The sequence below is a fragment of the Oreochromis aureus genome, linkage group 7 (genome assembly GCF_013358895.1).
Source record: "Oreochromis aureus strain Israel breed Guangdong linkage group 7, ZZ_aureus, whole genome shotgun sequence".
Classification (NCBI taxonomy): Eukaryota; Metazoa; Chordata; class Actinopteri; order Cichliformes; family Cichlidae; genus Oreochromis; species Oreochromis aureus.
In genome coordinates, this window is record NC_052948.1 from 32,426,986 (window position 1) to 32,441,693 (window position 14,708).

Here is a 14,708-nt window from a genome sequence, read left to right on the forward strand (position 1 = left end):
CTTTCTTCCCATTGCAGGTTTTTAGCCTGTGTGATCCTCTCTTGCTTTGTCAGGCTGTTTTTGCAGGAAACAGCCAATGTTTTGGTTAACTGGTATACAGCTAGGAGGTGTTGAGTTTACCTGTAACTTATTATCCCTCTGTCTGATGGGGGCATTTGGTCTATGTTCTCTCTCAGTCTTGATCAGGTTGTATTTTTTCAGCAGTTTGAGCCAAACCGTGTACAGACTGGAGGTCTAGCAATAGTTCATCTGTGCTTTATTATTGATCTCTTAAGTGTCGATATTCGCCAATATTTTCTCCCTTGGTCTGTGTTAAGTTCTCTGTGGATAATAGCCAGTGTCTGAGTCAGCAGATAAAGATGTAGTTCACGTGCGCCTTCTTATCCCTCCTTGGTTCTGGATATTTATACTGCGTTCAGCCTTTGAAGGGACTACAGAGGACAACCTGACAGTCTCCCTTTTTCTGGTTTCTATATTTTTTCTTTTTTCATACTATATTTTTCCTCTTTATAGTATATTTTGCATCCTCCTGCCTCATAGAGCTGTGAGGCTCTGCAGTTGGGTTCACCCTGTTCATTCCAAACATACCAAGTGATTGGAAACATATCTATAAAAACGCAGATTTGTAACGTACTCAAACGATTGTCATCATGTTTATTTAAGTATGAATTTGAACAAAGTTTCCTTAGCTCCTGCACGGACAGAACAAGAGAAGACAGGAAACCAGTGAATGAAAAGAGAAAATGAAAAATTAGAGAAGAAGGCACAAAGCAAGACAGAGGGTGAGTGATGAAGGTGGATGACATCAAACTCCTCTGAGGCCATTTCCTCATCAGCTCAATGACATCACTGAGTCACCAGTTTCTGTGATTGGTCAGCCCGTTTGTCCTGGTAAACAAGTAGAGATACATTAGTGTGTGTGCGTGCGTTTATGTGTGTGCGTGTGTGCGGGCAGAGAGACCTTTGTCCGGTGATGTCACCACAGACTGTGTGGACATACAGATTACACACTGATAAACCATCTTTGCACACACACTGATTCAGTGATTACATACTCTGAATACTCTCTCTCTCTCTCTCAGACTCTCTTTGTTCCTCGGTACATCACTCATAAAACAGATCAGTCTGTAAATGTGGAAACCCTTCAGTTACATTTTCTGACACACCAAGACTGAACACGGATGGAATAATTAACTTTAAAGAACTTGATCATATCACAGGCCAAAGTAAAGCCTCAGTAAAGTAAAGCCGGAACCCACTGCATTCACATCCTGTGGCATAATTTAATGCTGTTTTATCTGATGATGCTTGCGTCTCCAGGTGGTTTGCAGGCTTGTTAGAACACTGTAGTATTTGGAGATTAACAGTTTCATAAACACAGCCGAGTCTTAGGATTCAGTTCAGGCATTTCAGTATAACGAGACTGGTTCAACTGCATCAGCAAGAAGAGTACGGGCAGCTGACAATAATTATAGGAGGTCCTCCTGTTCTGATTTATAGCTTCTTTGGGATTCATGTTTCTCTGAGTTTTGGGCTTTGGGTCACAACATAAGCAATGTGGGAACCCATCGCCTGTCATATGATGAATTAGCCTCTGTGGGCGATAGCCAGTGTTTCAGCTAAAAGGCACAGAGCCAGCAGATATACAGATAACACATCTCCCAGCCAAGATTTCCTGTCGTGTTTCCCAGTTATTTCTTACAGTCCATATATGAAGGCAAATGCTTTTTTAAAAAAGCTAAAGATTTGTCAGGTGATTGCATTTTGGTTATTGCATTTCTTTTTTTATTTGCTAAAAGCGAGTGGTCAGGGAAACCTGTTCCTTGTCAACATGTTCTGTGTATTTTAGACAGACACGTCTACATCTCTTTATAGACACAGTACCAAAAAGAAAGAAAGATATAGTTTAAGATCAAAGTAGATGAAGGTAACAAAGATTTGTCTGGTTTAGAGTCTAACAGAGTGAGCACTGCTTTATTTCTCAGCTGACTTACTGACATACACTGTATTTTTAAAGGAGATATCAGAGGATAAACTGTTACAGTCTCACTCATGCTCTCGAGTGTGTGTCTGTGTGAGAAAGAAGCACAAAGAGGCTTTAGTCTGTGTCTCCATTTCCGGTTATCTTCTTAAAACGGAAGCAGGAAAGCACCATGGTGCATTAAGCATGACCACACACACACACACACACGCACGCACGCACGCACGCACACAGACACACACACACACAGACACACAGTCTTATACAGTAGTAGAGTACTCATTGCTAAGTGCTACAGTCCTGTTTCTGAGTGCTGAGATATGATGCATCAAGTATGACTGCCAGGCTGACATGCTGTGCTTTAGCTTCTGTCTTACACGTTACACACATATGGCTGCTGGAGACCTGGTTCTACAATATTATATCAGTCTGTGTGTGTATTTCTTTTTAGGTTTTTCCAAGGTCTTTTCATTCAGCAGCCCACCACTGTAAATAAGGATGTGTTTGTAATGATTGGATGTAACTACCAATACATCAGCCATCGATTTGTGAAGTTCTGTTTTGAGGTCTTGAGATGAACATTTATGCTGTGTTTACAGAACTCAGAGCTGAGGGCTGGTTTGACATAGATGTCTGTAGGAGCAGAGGTCATTTTGTGTCTGTATTTGTATTAAAAAGACAAATGATATACAACAAGTACCTTTTGAAGGTTTAGTTAGAAGTGTTTGTTTTTGTTAGTTTTTTAAAATAAAGTAAGATTTAGTCAACGGGATTTTGTCACCGCACGTTTTAGCAGAAAAGTAATAAAATAAAGACATTAAACCTTGAGCACATAGCAGCAGATTACAGTTATAGTACTGAGATAAGCAGACAGCATTAAATGACAGTTAGCAGTCATGGTTATTGCAGTGTAGGGGAGTGTGACACCGCACCAGGATCGCCCACATTAACAGCATCACAGCTGATTAACGACTGAACCCAAACAACGCTCGGCCTGGTCGGCCCATGACGGAGTGTCGAAGCATCCAAAACATGGCGCCACACACAAGCCTGGAAGTGTGTGTTGGAGGGCGACTTTACTACTTACCCTGCACTTATATGCCCTTTGTGTAATGGATATCAGGGCTTAAGTGGTAATGGTGCAATAAAAAAAAAGAATAAAGAATCACAGAGAGAGGGAGCGCGAGAAGGAAGACGTGGAGAAGGAGGGGAAGGAGGAGAGAGAAACAGTAAGGTAGGAGGAGGAGAAGGTGCGGGGAAATGACAGAGAGGCAGCGGTGAGGAGACAGGAAGGAAGAAGAAGGGAGGACAATGGAGAAGATAGTTAAAAAGATAATGGAGACAAAAGAGGGGGGGAAATGATGGATTGGATAGAAAGAGGACAAAAGATGAAATAACGATGAACAGAAAACAGAAGATGGCACAAAATCTACACACTGCAGATGCAAAGAAAGGCAGGGAGAGAAAGAGAGAGAGAGGAACTTCCTTTTGTGCAAGAAATCCTTTTTTGTTTCTTGCTGAATGAAGCCTGTCTGTCTGCAGAGGCCTGACAGACATCTGTGGCTTTATATTCAGCTGTATTGATCCTCAAACTCTCTCCGTCTGCGTCTCGTTTTCTTTTTTTCTGTCTTCCTCTTTTTCTTCCATCTGCCTCCGTCTCAGACAGAGGAAAAGTAAAATGGCAGCTGCAGTTTTGTCAGAATCATTGATTTTAATACAGAGGTGGCTTCACACAGGAAACAGTGGCTTGTGATCAATATGCTTTGGTGATCAGTTTGACCTGTGTTTACTGTGAAACTATGTAAGTAATACATATTGAACCCTGACACAGAGTGATTTGAGGGCTTCTCACTCATATCAATTATCTGATATGTGTTAACTGTGACGTTTATAAGTATACAAACATTTTTGCACATGCCAGTAAATATCTGGTGGTGACATGACCCTCGCTTCATTTCTGTGTTAAAGCCATTGTTTGAGCTTCTGCGCTTTTTTGATCTCTGGTGTGTTTTTTATTCATGGCGTCCAGCTTATTAACTAATCAGCCCTCTACCCAGGCGTAGCGTCATTGCCATCGTGCTGTTGGTTTGTTAGGAGGACTGAATTCAAGTTGATCTCTGTAGCCTGTGTGTGGGTTCAATTTCCACAACTCATCTCTCTGCACCATGCAAGCAGACACCACTGTGGTACCTGGAAAAACTTCTGCATTAAGCTAGCAAAAAGCCCCCAATCATGGTGTAGTGTGCTTTGATCTTAGGGCTGCTAACTACCTTTCATCACTGGAAATCACTGGGTCATGTTTGCTAGCCAGGTGTGGCAAGTGATAGTGAGAGATTGAGTCTTTAAATTTGCCAGTTCCAAATGTTAAATATACATAAATAAATACATCTATAAGCTACCATGACTTCTTACATTACTCTTACTCCCAAAAGTTTAAGAGCATTGCTGTTTAATGACAGCTGCTTGACTGAATGCTGAAGGATTGATTTGAGTCCTCAGTGTCAACATTTTGACCATTTTGGCCCATGTTGTTTTCTTTTTTTCTTTTTGGAGGCAGAAGTGACCATCTTTGGACGAGAGGGCACAGTTCTACATTGGCAGTTTGACTGGATGATAGCCGTAGGCTGGATAAAAAGATGGATTTAGCTTCCAGGTTTTGTGCCAGAAAGTGATTTCCAGTCTTTCTTTATGTTTTTTACGTGATATGTTTGGTTATATTGGTAAACAGACTTTAATCAACATGATTTATGAAGGGGTTATGTATTAAATAACTAACTTGTTTTACAAGTATCTTTATGACTCTGCATTTTTGTACCCACATTATAATCAATCCAGTCCTTTTTGGCCACTTAAGATTTCTTTACAGAACTGTAATGTTATATTTGCTGCAATTTGTGCTGTCCTCTAGACCATATCTCTAAAAGTCACTGTGCCAAAAACTGATTGCAACTTCTGTCTTTTGATAGGAATTTTCTTTCTGGCTGAAATTGAATTGATATAATTCATGACTGACATTTTTGGCAGATTATAGGCCAACAAATCATGTAAAACAGTTTAAATACCCCAAATCACCTTTTGGCATTCTGTCTTCTGTCGTCCTTTAGACTATGGAAGTTTTTGGGAAGAACAGCCATCGGGTCTGATCTCAGTAAACACCCTCCTTCTGAGTTTATGTCCTCAGTTAAATCTGAGTGTGTGTTTGTGACGTCCCGTTTCAAAACACCAAGATGCAGGTGATGAAGATGTTCATCTTGAGGCTATGTCCATCTTTTATGGTGTTTACAGCACAGGAACAGACACTTGCTCATTAGTTCAAAGTAAGTAGTAGCAGATTAGTAAAATACAACAATTTCACAAAAACTGAAGCCTTAATGAGATCCAAATTTAAGTTCCAAAAGAGTTCAACCTTCAGATGGTTATTATGGCAGGGTGAACTGTCCATGAAGACCAAATCAGATGTTTGTAGCAGTCTCTACACACGTTTATTTATGATGTAAATTTGAACATTTTAACACTGGAGTCCGTGAGGACTGATTGTAGCCAGTATAAAAGATCACTTTGGTTTCTAAAGTCCTGCTTTGCGTTTCCATCATCACCATCTAGGTTGACAAAAAACAAGATGGTGTGATAATGAGGTTTCTGTGTGGGGTTCTGACTGTGAGACCCACACAGTCAGTAGTTGTTGACTTGTGATTGAAAGGTTTTTAGCCAATAAGCGTGTGGTTTCATATCACAGGTAATCTTTATCCTTTATTTATGTTGAACACATGTATTACTGCTTTTTATTATTCTGGCTTATAGTTTTCCTATTTTATGTTTTCACAAGTAGAAGAGAGGGATTGCGTATTCATCTCTAAGCACTTCTAATACTGGTGATCTAAAACTCAGCCCTGTCCCTGAACTGTGCCCCGTTTTATCCACTGTCATTCAGACCACTATATTTCTGAGCTGTCACACCGCCTGACAGGAATTTGTCACTATTTTGTGAGCGACTCGTCCATTCCCTTTATGTATTGCAATGTGGGAATTGGCGTCCATCAGCAGCCGGACTCCTGCATGGCACTGTGGAGACTGAGGCTGTCACGGAGGAGCTGCCAGGCTGTGATCTATCTCTGTGGTGGAGATGAAAACAGTCTGTAATGACTCTGCTGAGCTCCCCTCTCCCAGTCTGTAAGATGAAACCAATGCTCGCTGGCTCGCTCACTTCCTCCCTTCAAACTTTTACTCTTTATAATAAGCTTCATTCCTATAGCATCATACAATGCAGGAGGGAAAATGCAGGGAAAGTTAAACTTGGTTTTAGAGCTAGACCATGTTTTTTATTCTTAAAGATGTGAAAGAAAAATCTGGGCTTTAGAAGGTTTAATGTATTTCCACTTCAGCTGTAAGTTCTCACCAAATGTGAAACAACTGTCTTGAAACTGCACAAATTTTTCACATGTTCATTTTTAAAAAACATTTCCATAACGTATCTGAACTCAGAAAAAGGGTGAATTTGCATGCATGATTTAACTTTTCCTGCACAACATAGTAATAATATATTCACACTAACAATTCTGGTTTGGTTCCTGGTTTGTGGATGTTCACATGTTGGAAACAATTCTTTTCCCCTTAGTTCATTTACGTTTGAGTTTATGTTATTGTATTATTATTATGTAGTAGTAGTAATAATATTACTACTACTACTACTACTACTACTACTACTACTAATAATAATAATAATAATAATAATAATAATGATCATGAAAAAAAGGTTACAAAAACTAAACAATATGCATCTATAAAAAAATGCAAAACTTCAGAAAACTAAAGTCCTTAAAATTACAATTTAAAAACTCTTTTAAATTGCATGCCACCAAGAGCAATACACAGAACACAAAATTGTCATGAGTGCAGGTTTAGGACCCAAATGCAGGACTCAAAGCAGGACTGACATATGAACACAGCTGGAGAAAAATGAGCAACAGGTGAACAGAATCTAGGGAAGGAAGCTAAAGCTAAATGCAAGACACAGGAGACAGGAGGCTCACAAAATAAAAAGGCAAGTAGTGACCCAGTACACAGATTAAACTAGACAGAAGTTGATTGAAAATGAAGCCCTCCTCTTTTTTGGTCAGTATGTCACATTTTCCTCATCTTTGGTAATCCATTCCTCCTTTCTGTGTTTCCTATCTTTTTCTTCCACCCCTCTTTTTCCACTCAGTTTCCACTTATCATCATGGGTGTATCTGAGCTCCATATCTGTTTTCACTTTGAATGGCTGCTTCAATAAAACATCAACTTGATGTTTCTATTGACGTTTAGCGGCCCTTGACTCTTAAAGCGTCTGTATAATACACTGATGAGTTTGCTGTGAGTGTTACCAGCTCTTGAGGCTCTGCACTTGACTCAACCCTCCATTCAAAAATGAAAAGAGAAAGGGCTTTAAGGTGGAGTAGTGCCTCTCAGCTGCCATATTGGAAGACTTGACCTCATGAGCTGAGGTGGGAGAGAGAAGCTGATTGCGTTTTTAAACAGTTCAGCACAGATGTGCCCAACATCTGTGTTTGACCTGAGATTCAGATACATAAGATCAGTTTTTATATCAGCCTTCTTCAGAATTGGTTAATAATTAACTTCAGTGAAGTGCTCTTAAATGTGTGTTAAAGTCAGGGACTGTTAGCTGGATTGTGGCCCTTTCTTCTGCAACAGCGGTGCTCTATCCTTTGTTTTGTGCAGATTCTCATCATGTATTATTAGTGAATGTAGTGTGGTTTCGATCTGGCATTGCACGGTCAAAGTCTTCACTTATCCAAGCAATTAATGAGCATCTCAGACCCCATGCTAGGTAAAGTTGGTGGTTTTTAGCTCTTCACTGACTCGGGTTGTGCACCTTGATATGTTATTCCCACCAGCTGCCTGGTTCTGTTGGTTTTTGTTACTAATATTTCAGCTGATTCAAAGAAAGACGCAAAGTAGCTGTAGCCATGATATCTACTCCCTGACTCTCCATGTCTCTTAGTACAAAGAGCTCTTTGTAGTTCCCACTAGAAAGGTGGTAACACATGCATTTTAATGTATATGTACAAAAATTCAGCTAATTTTTTATAGTCTATTATTATATTGTGTGTTTAATATTACTAATTATACTGTTCTTTAATGTTAGTCACACTAGGAAAAACAGTGAGAGCAGACTGCAGCATGACTAAAATTAATTGTAACGATCGGTGTGAGACCACTCGCAGTCAGGTGTCGCCTTCAAAGTGACTTTGGTGCATCAAGATGGCTACAAGATGACAATAAGACTGGGTCGGTATGCCATCAGCTGCGGGTGAATTGGGCCAAGTGAGCACATGCGATTACATGCGATCTGTTTGCGATAAAACTGTGCATGTAGAAGGCAACAGATTTGTGATTTCTGCTAATTTATCAATGAAATTCTCATTAACTACATCTGATCAGAGTCCAGCCAGAACCTCATAGATCTGAAACAGAAGTTCATCCACAAATAATGACATAATTGCAGCAGTATGGCGATTTAACAACAAAATGGCATAGGTGGTAGAGTCAAGTCTCCTATTGCAGAGACTTGTCGGAAGTCGTGCTCATTACTGCACACTGATTCAGACTGACTTGTTGGCAAATTGTCTCCATTTAGAAATTAGATGGCAGCTATTTGCAAAACCTTCATTAGTCTGTCTGAGAATGACAGTGGTCACTCTGAATGTAACCACAATTGTTGGAGACAGATTGCCTTTCAGAGGTGAAGGTGTGGCACGCTCAACCTCTGGGCGACTAGTTGGTCACTTTACCCACTTGGTCTAAAAATTTAGACCAATCGACCACCAACATGAAGTACCTGTGCAAACTCCAAATAGCAGTAAAGTCTGTTTATCAAGACAAAAGCCATTTCTGTAGCAGTCTGTAAACATGTTTTTTCACTGCTGTAAAGAGTTTGTGGAGACTGACACACTTTTAGAGTGAGCCTCAACTGGTCACATCATTTCACATCAAATGGATCATAGTAACTGGCCAACCCTTAATGACCTATGTCTGTTTTAACACAACTGAGTTAGCTGTGAAACACAGTCTTGTTCACTTCACCAAATTACTTTTAATAGCCGTACTGAAGTATTGAAGATGCATCACCCATCTGAGAAACTAGAAAAAGTTCATTCCCAGCTAGACTGAAGTTTTCCATTAGAATAAGGATTATAATATCTCTGATGTGCTGTCTAGCAACAATTCAACTACAGAAGTAAACTGTTATTGGATGACTTAATCATTTTTTATAAATGTTCAATTTAGTGTAAAAGTGGAAAATTTGCAGTGCAGATCAGACTTTAGAAAATGGTTAGACCATAAAAATAAATACTAAATACTGTGCAGGAAATGCTTTAATTGAGATTTCAGTGATGATTATTCAGATAATGTAAAAATGACATGACAGCTGATTCAGAGAGAAAAAAAAAAACTGGGAGTCATTCTCGGTACTTTCTGCTGATCTCGTGTGCAGTTAGAGACACATTTAGCAACACTCTGATGTCTAGAGTGGCTGAGAAAGCTAATGAAAGGCAGAGGGACCCTGCCTTATTGATCCCATTGATTCAGCCCTTACCTTTAAAGAACACCCAACCCCTCACCCCACCTTTACTCTCACCCCTCCTCAAACCGGTAAACCCCTTTTGAATAATATAATTGTGTGTTTGATCCTTACTGTAACCTCGAACAGAGGAGGGAGGGGGTAGAAAAAAAAAGGCTGAATGAACCACCCAAGCGTGCTTCCATTGAATGTCGGTGTGTGTGTGTGTGTGTGTGTGTGTGTGTGTGTGTGTGTGTGTGTGTGTGTGTGTGTGGGAAGGTTGTGTTTGATTTTTTTTTTTTTTTTTTTTTTTTAAAAACACACACACACACACACACACACACACACACGTAGATGTGTCTGCACTTTTCTTTAAGTTTAAAAAAAACTTGTGTGGGGTGAACTGCTGCTGATCTGCTTTTAATTGAGCTGCAGTAAGCAGGAAGTGAGAAAGTCAGAGAGAGCACATTTAAAATCTATTTACAGCATGGCAAACTACTTTAAATGGAGCATCTTTAACAAAGCCTGGCAGATAAAAAAATATTAGATTACACCTCTATAGGTGTAGAAAAACGAGTACCAAGCCATGCATACTGCCTTTACAAACATACAGCTGATCGTGGAATATCTAGGCTGGAATGACTTGTTGCAACTGTGGCATCCACTTGAACTCACTGAAACTGTAAGCGGTGTTATTGCAAAGTGTTTATGAACCACAAGAAGTGGCAGACCACGTAAAGTTACGGAGCAGGATCACCAAATGCTAGATGAGAAACGCTCTAAGATTAACATCTGTGTAAAAACGGGCACCATGTTGGGGTTTTGCATGGCCAAACAGCTCATTGAATTATCAGAACACAGATCTAACCATCCAGGGTACCAATGGGTGTTTCTGTTCCTCTACATCACAGATGTGAAACATAAGGCTTATGGGACAGAATCGACCCAGCAAAGACTCCGACCTGGCCCACTGGACAGGTTTGGAAAATGTGGAGGGGACTTTTAAGTGGATTTTCCAAAGGTTTTGTATCTTTTCCTATTAATAAAAACCTGCCCTGTGACTGAAAAGTAATTAAGCAATATATAAACAATTAAATGACAAGTTAGTTCCTATTTTTTAATATTTTAAATTTCCCTGTTTTACATTGAGTTCTGTGAATTAACAAACCTTGGTTTTATAATTGCATTAGTCTGGGCAATGACATGATAGATCTTTTCTATAAATTTATACATTTCTTACAATTTAAGCCTAATGAGTCCTTCTGACAGATTTATTTCATTTACTACAGCAGCATTTATTCATCACGTAGAAAAACTGAGACTTATTGTTTAATTTGTGATTCTTTTGCATACATTAAGATATATCAGGATGTAAATTGTAGATAAACTTCTTAACACTGACAGAAAGGGTAGTTTCACTGTTGGGTGAACTTGGCCCATAATATAAAATGAGTTTGACTTCCCTGCTCTGTGTCATAGATGTTAACACTGAAATGCATAAAAATTCCTTTTTGAAACTGGAGTTTTTACAAAGAAAAAAAAAAAGAAATTAAATTATAAAATTGCAAATACATTTTTTTTTTTTTTTTTAATTTGTATGATTTTTGCTACATCCATAGATTATTTAACACTGATGATGTAGAGGTCTCAAAGCTCACAAAAACACTTGCATCAAATATGCCACACTTTGCTTCACTGGGCTAAACTGGTGCAGCTTTCCCAATGATGACGCTACGATATCTTTAGGCTGCGGCACTTGAAGTGGTGTAAAATTGATTTGGTTGCAGCTCTGAAAATTTCACGTGGACCATCTACATTTTTTTCCAAGAGTATGTGTACAGCCTACTAAAAGGCTTTCCATCTGGGAGTGTATGATGCTGAGACTTCAGTCTGTGGTGGCTTTGACCGCTGCAGGACTCTGAATGCCTCGGACTTTAATTTAAATGTTTTAGTAAATATTTCTTTTGTGACATTTTATTCTGAAATCAACTTTAGAAATACATAAAAACAACAGTTACGGGGATTATGTGCTGAGCAGGGGTCACATATTTCTCATAAAAAGCTGACTAACCATTTCATATCGCTTAAGATTTCATTGTTTGCGTCTTTTCAGCCTTTCAGTAGAACTGAAGCTGTGCATGCATTCGAATTCACACGCAAATAGCAATGAAAGCTGTTAATAAGAAGTATGAAGAGTGGTGTACCTCGCTCAGTCTGTTAGCTCACAGTTAAATATTTTATCACAAAGATCATCCAGTAAATAGTCGTGTCCAAAGTCCAACATTTGCCTCTAGTTTAAACTTTGAATTAACAAACCTGTGGCACATTTTAAGCCTCTAATTACCTTCATATTAATAAATAACAATCTTTAAAATCTAATTTGAAAATGTAAAAGGAGTCCTAAGAAAATATAGGAAATAAATACACTGTTAAAAAAAAAAAATAGTTAAATAATTAGGAATATATATGAAACAGGTTAAAAGGTTCAACATGCAGAGCGGGTACAGAATAAAGTCATTAGTTGTGATTTAAAAGATAAATATTGATATTTGTTGTACACATCTCTTCTCTACAGTCATGATGATTCTGAGATGACTCTCTGAATCTCCCCTTTCTGTCTCTGAGGATGAATATATTTTGTCAATGCGGGTTTTTTGTTTTTTTTTTCGTAACAGCTGCCTTGATTTTCAGAGATCAACAGTGCCACCTGTCAGTGATAAACTGTAACTACAACCACAAGACTCCTGACAGCGAGAACAAAGGAAGAGGAATCTCTCCCTACATGATTAACAGCACAGACACAAAGACATTCACACTTATCTCCAGACGTCTTTTTGAAAGGCACCTCCTGAAATTCAACTCAAAGGGGGAACATATTTCAGAGTTAAGGCAGTTTTTCCTAGAAAAGTCAAAAAAGTGTTTCCAAAAATACCAGAACCTGTATAAATGACCTGCAACGAGGTTTTAGCCAGCAAAAATCACAAGTTCCTTTCTTAACCAGATTCTTTAATTGGTGTTTCTTTGACTCGTGTACAATATTTCAGGGTCATGAATGGTCAGAACTAACAGAAAAATGTCTCTCAGACAAAGTAAAAAAAACAAAGTTGTCTTTATGGTACAAGGACTGATCGCATTTACAGGACTAGTCACTCCTTAAAGGCCGGTTCTGAGCTTAAAAGGTAATATTTGGGGGAACGGTGCATTTTTAAATCCATCTGTTCCTGTAATCATACAGGGAAACAAATAAAGGTGCCGTCCTTAATTTAATCTATTGTCAGATCACTAAACGCTGAGATACAAAGCTGACACTGGGGGAGGGATGTCGCTCTGTGTGTGTGTGTTTACAGAGAGGATAGTTTCCCCTTACATAATAGTTTTGTTACTGAATTGAGTCCTTAACCTGATTCATATTGATCAGCTCTGACTCGTGCATACTTAATTCAGGGAGGTAATCAAATCAAACACACAGACCTCCTCATCCTCCTCCTCTGCCCTCTCTGGCTGTGATACAGCAGCAGACACATTTCAGGTGTTAATCAGTGACAGGAAAACTACAGTTACTTCATGCTGGAAAATGGTGGTCCCTCGGCACTCTGATATAGTCAGAGAGGGTCAATGCAAGTATCAGGCTAAAATGCAGCTCTACACCAAGATAAAGCAGACAGCTACAGCCCAAAATAATCCAAATCTTTGATTCAGGCTGAGGTCGTACACGTAGAGGCAGTCAAGGAAAACAAACACTTACAGGTAAGGAGCAGGCATCAGGTAAAAGAAAAAAAAAAAAGAGCTTTAAAGGTCATACACGAATAAAAAAACCAACAAAACCAGAAAATCACAAAGAGCTGCTGAACTGCAACGAGAACAAAAAGTGGCAAAAAAAAAAGGTCGAGCAAGCAGGAGGTGAAAGACTGGAGGGATGTGTATATGTATTAGAAGGGCTGATTGGCTAATTGGGGACAGGTGTGGTAGACTTAGCACAGGTCAGTCTACCTTCAACTTGCTGGAAAAACATCACATAGAAGCTTGTTTCTTCCACTGTAAATAACATTTTTGGCAACCAGAAGTCACAATTTGGGGTTATTATCTCAAAAGTTCAACTTAATAACTCAAAATTTCAAGTTATTTTCTTGATTTTGAGTTAATTTTTGAGTTATTACATTAGAGTTACTCAAATGTAATAACTCAAATGTTTGATTTTTCAGTGGCAGAAACAAGTTTATGCAATGACAATCAGATAGTGCTTCCTTTTGAATTATGGAAAGAATTATGGAAAATAAATGTCTGCTTTCCTCTCATTAAGGATGCTCCAGTGTATCTTCTGCTAAAGGAAGTAAAAAAGGAGCAACTTTCCTTACTATTTAGAGAATTCCACTAGCTGTTATTGTGGCTGTAAGAAGATATTGCCAGGCCACTTCACTAAGTTTGGATTCTTAAAGTTTAAAGCAGACATGACAATAAGAATGAGAAGCCCGACTTCAAATATTAAAGGTCACTTTTTGAGCATTACATGATGTGCTTTAGGCAGGCCGATGCAAAACGAAAGGTTTTTGGAAAAAGGTGCACCGAAAAAACAAGTACACCATCTTAACATAATCAGAGGTTGGAAGAAACGCTCACAGCAAGGTGGCAAGTAAAGCAAACACAGTACACAGTCCTGATGGTTTTAAACATTGACTGTAGAAAACATGGACGACGCGACTCCGCCTCCTACCATTGTGCAAAAATGAAGCCAAAATATCCCGCTTGTGGAGGCTGCCATCTTGCAAATTTGGAGCCAGAGTCTGCGCAGTAGTGACTTGAGGTGGAGCGACTGTGTAACGCTCCCGCCCACACACCCGCTGGACATGACCGCAAACACGCCCCCTACACTTTTACGTAGCCCGGCTGCTCGAGTTTTTTTTGCTGGTTTACCGCGACTGACGACTCGTTTAATTAAGGTAAATACAACCATGTCACTGTTATAAAAAAAGACGCACAGCTTATCATCTTATAGTTCTAAAATCACTTTGTTGTTAATTCGTTTGCTAGATTAGCCGCTAGCATACGCACTGTGTTGGAGGCTTGTTGCTAGCTAGTTAGCGATGCTACACACCTGCTACTCTAATAGTCTGTGTTATTGAAGGATTCAGCACTTCTTATGTTTGTTTTTATCCATTTTTAGACAGC

General features: G+C 39.1%; 1 protein-coding gene across 3 annotated transcripts in view; it reads left to right on the top strand.

The window, feature by feature from the left end:
• Positions 1 to 14,708, top strand: part of onecut2 (one cut homeobox 2) — a 38,964-nt gene that overhangs the window by 20,690 nt on the left and 3,566 nt on the right. The window lies entirely within an intron of this gene.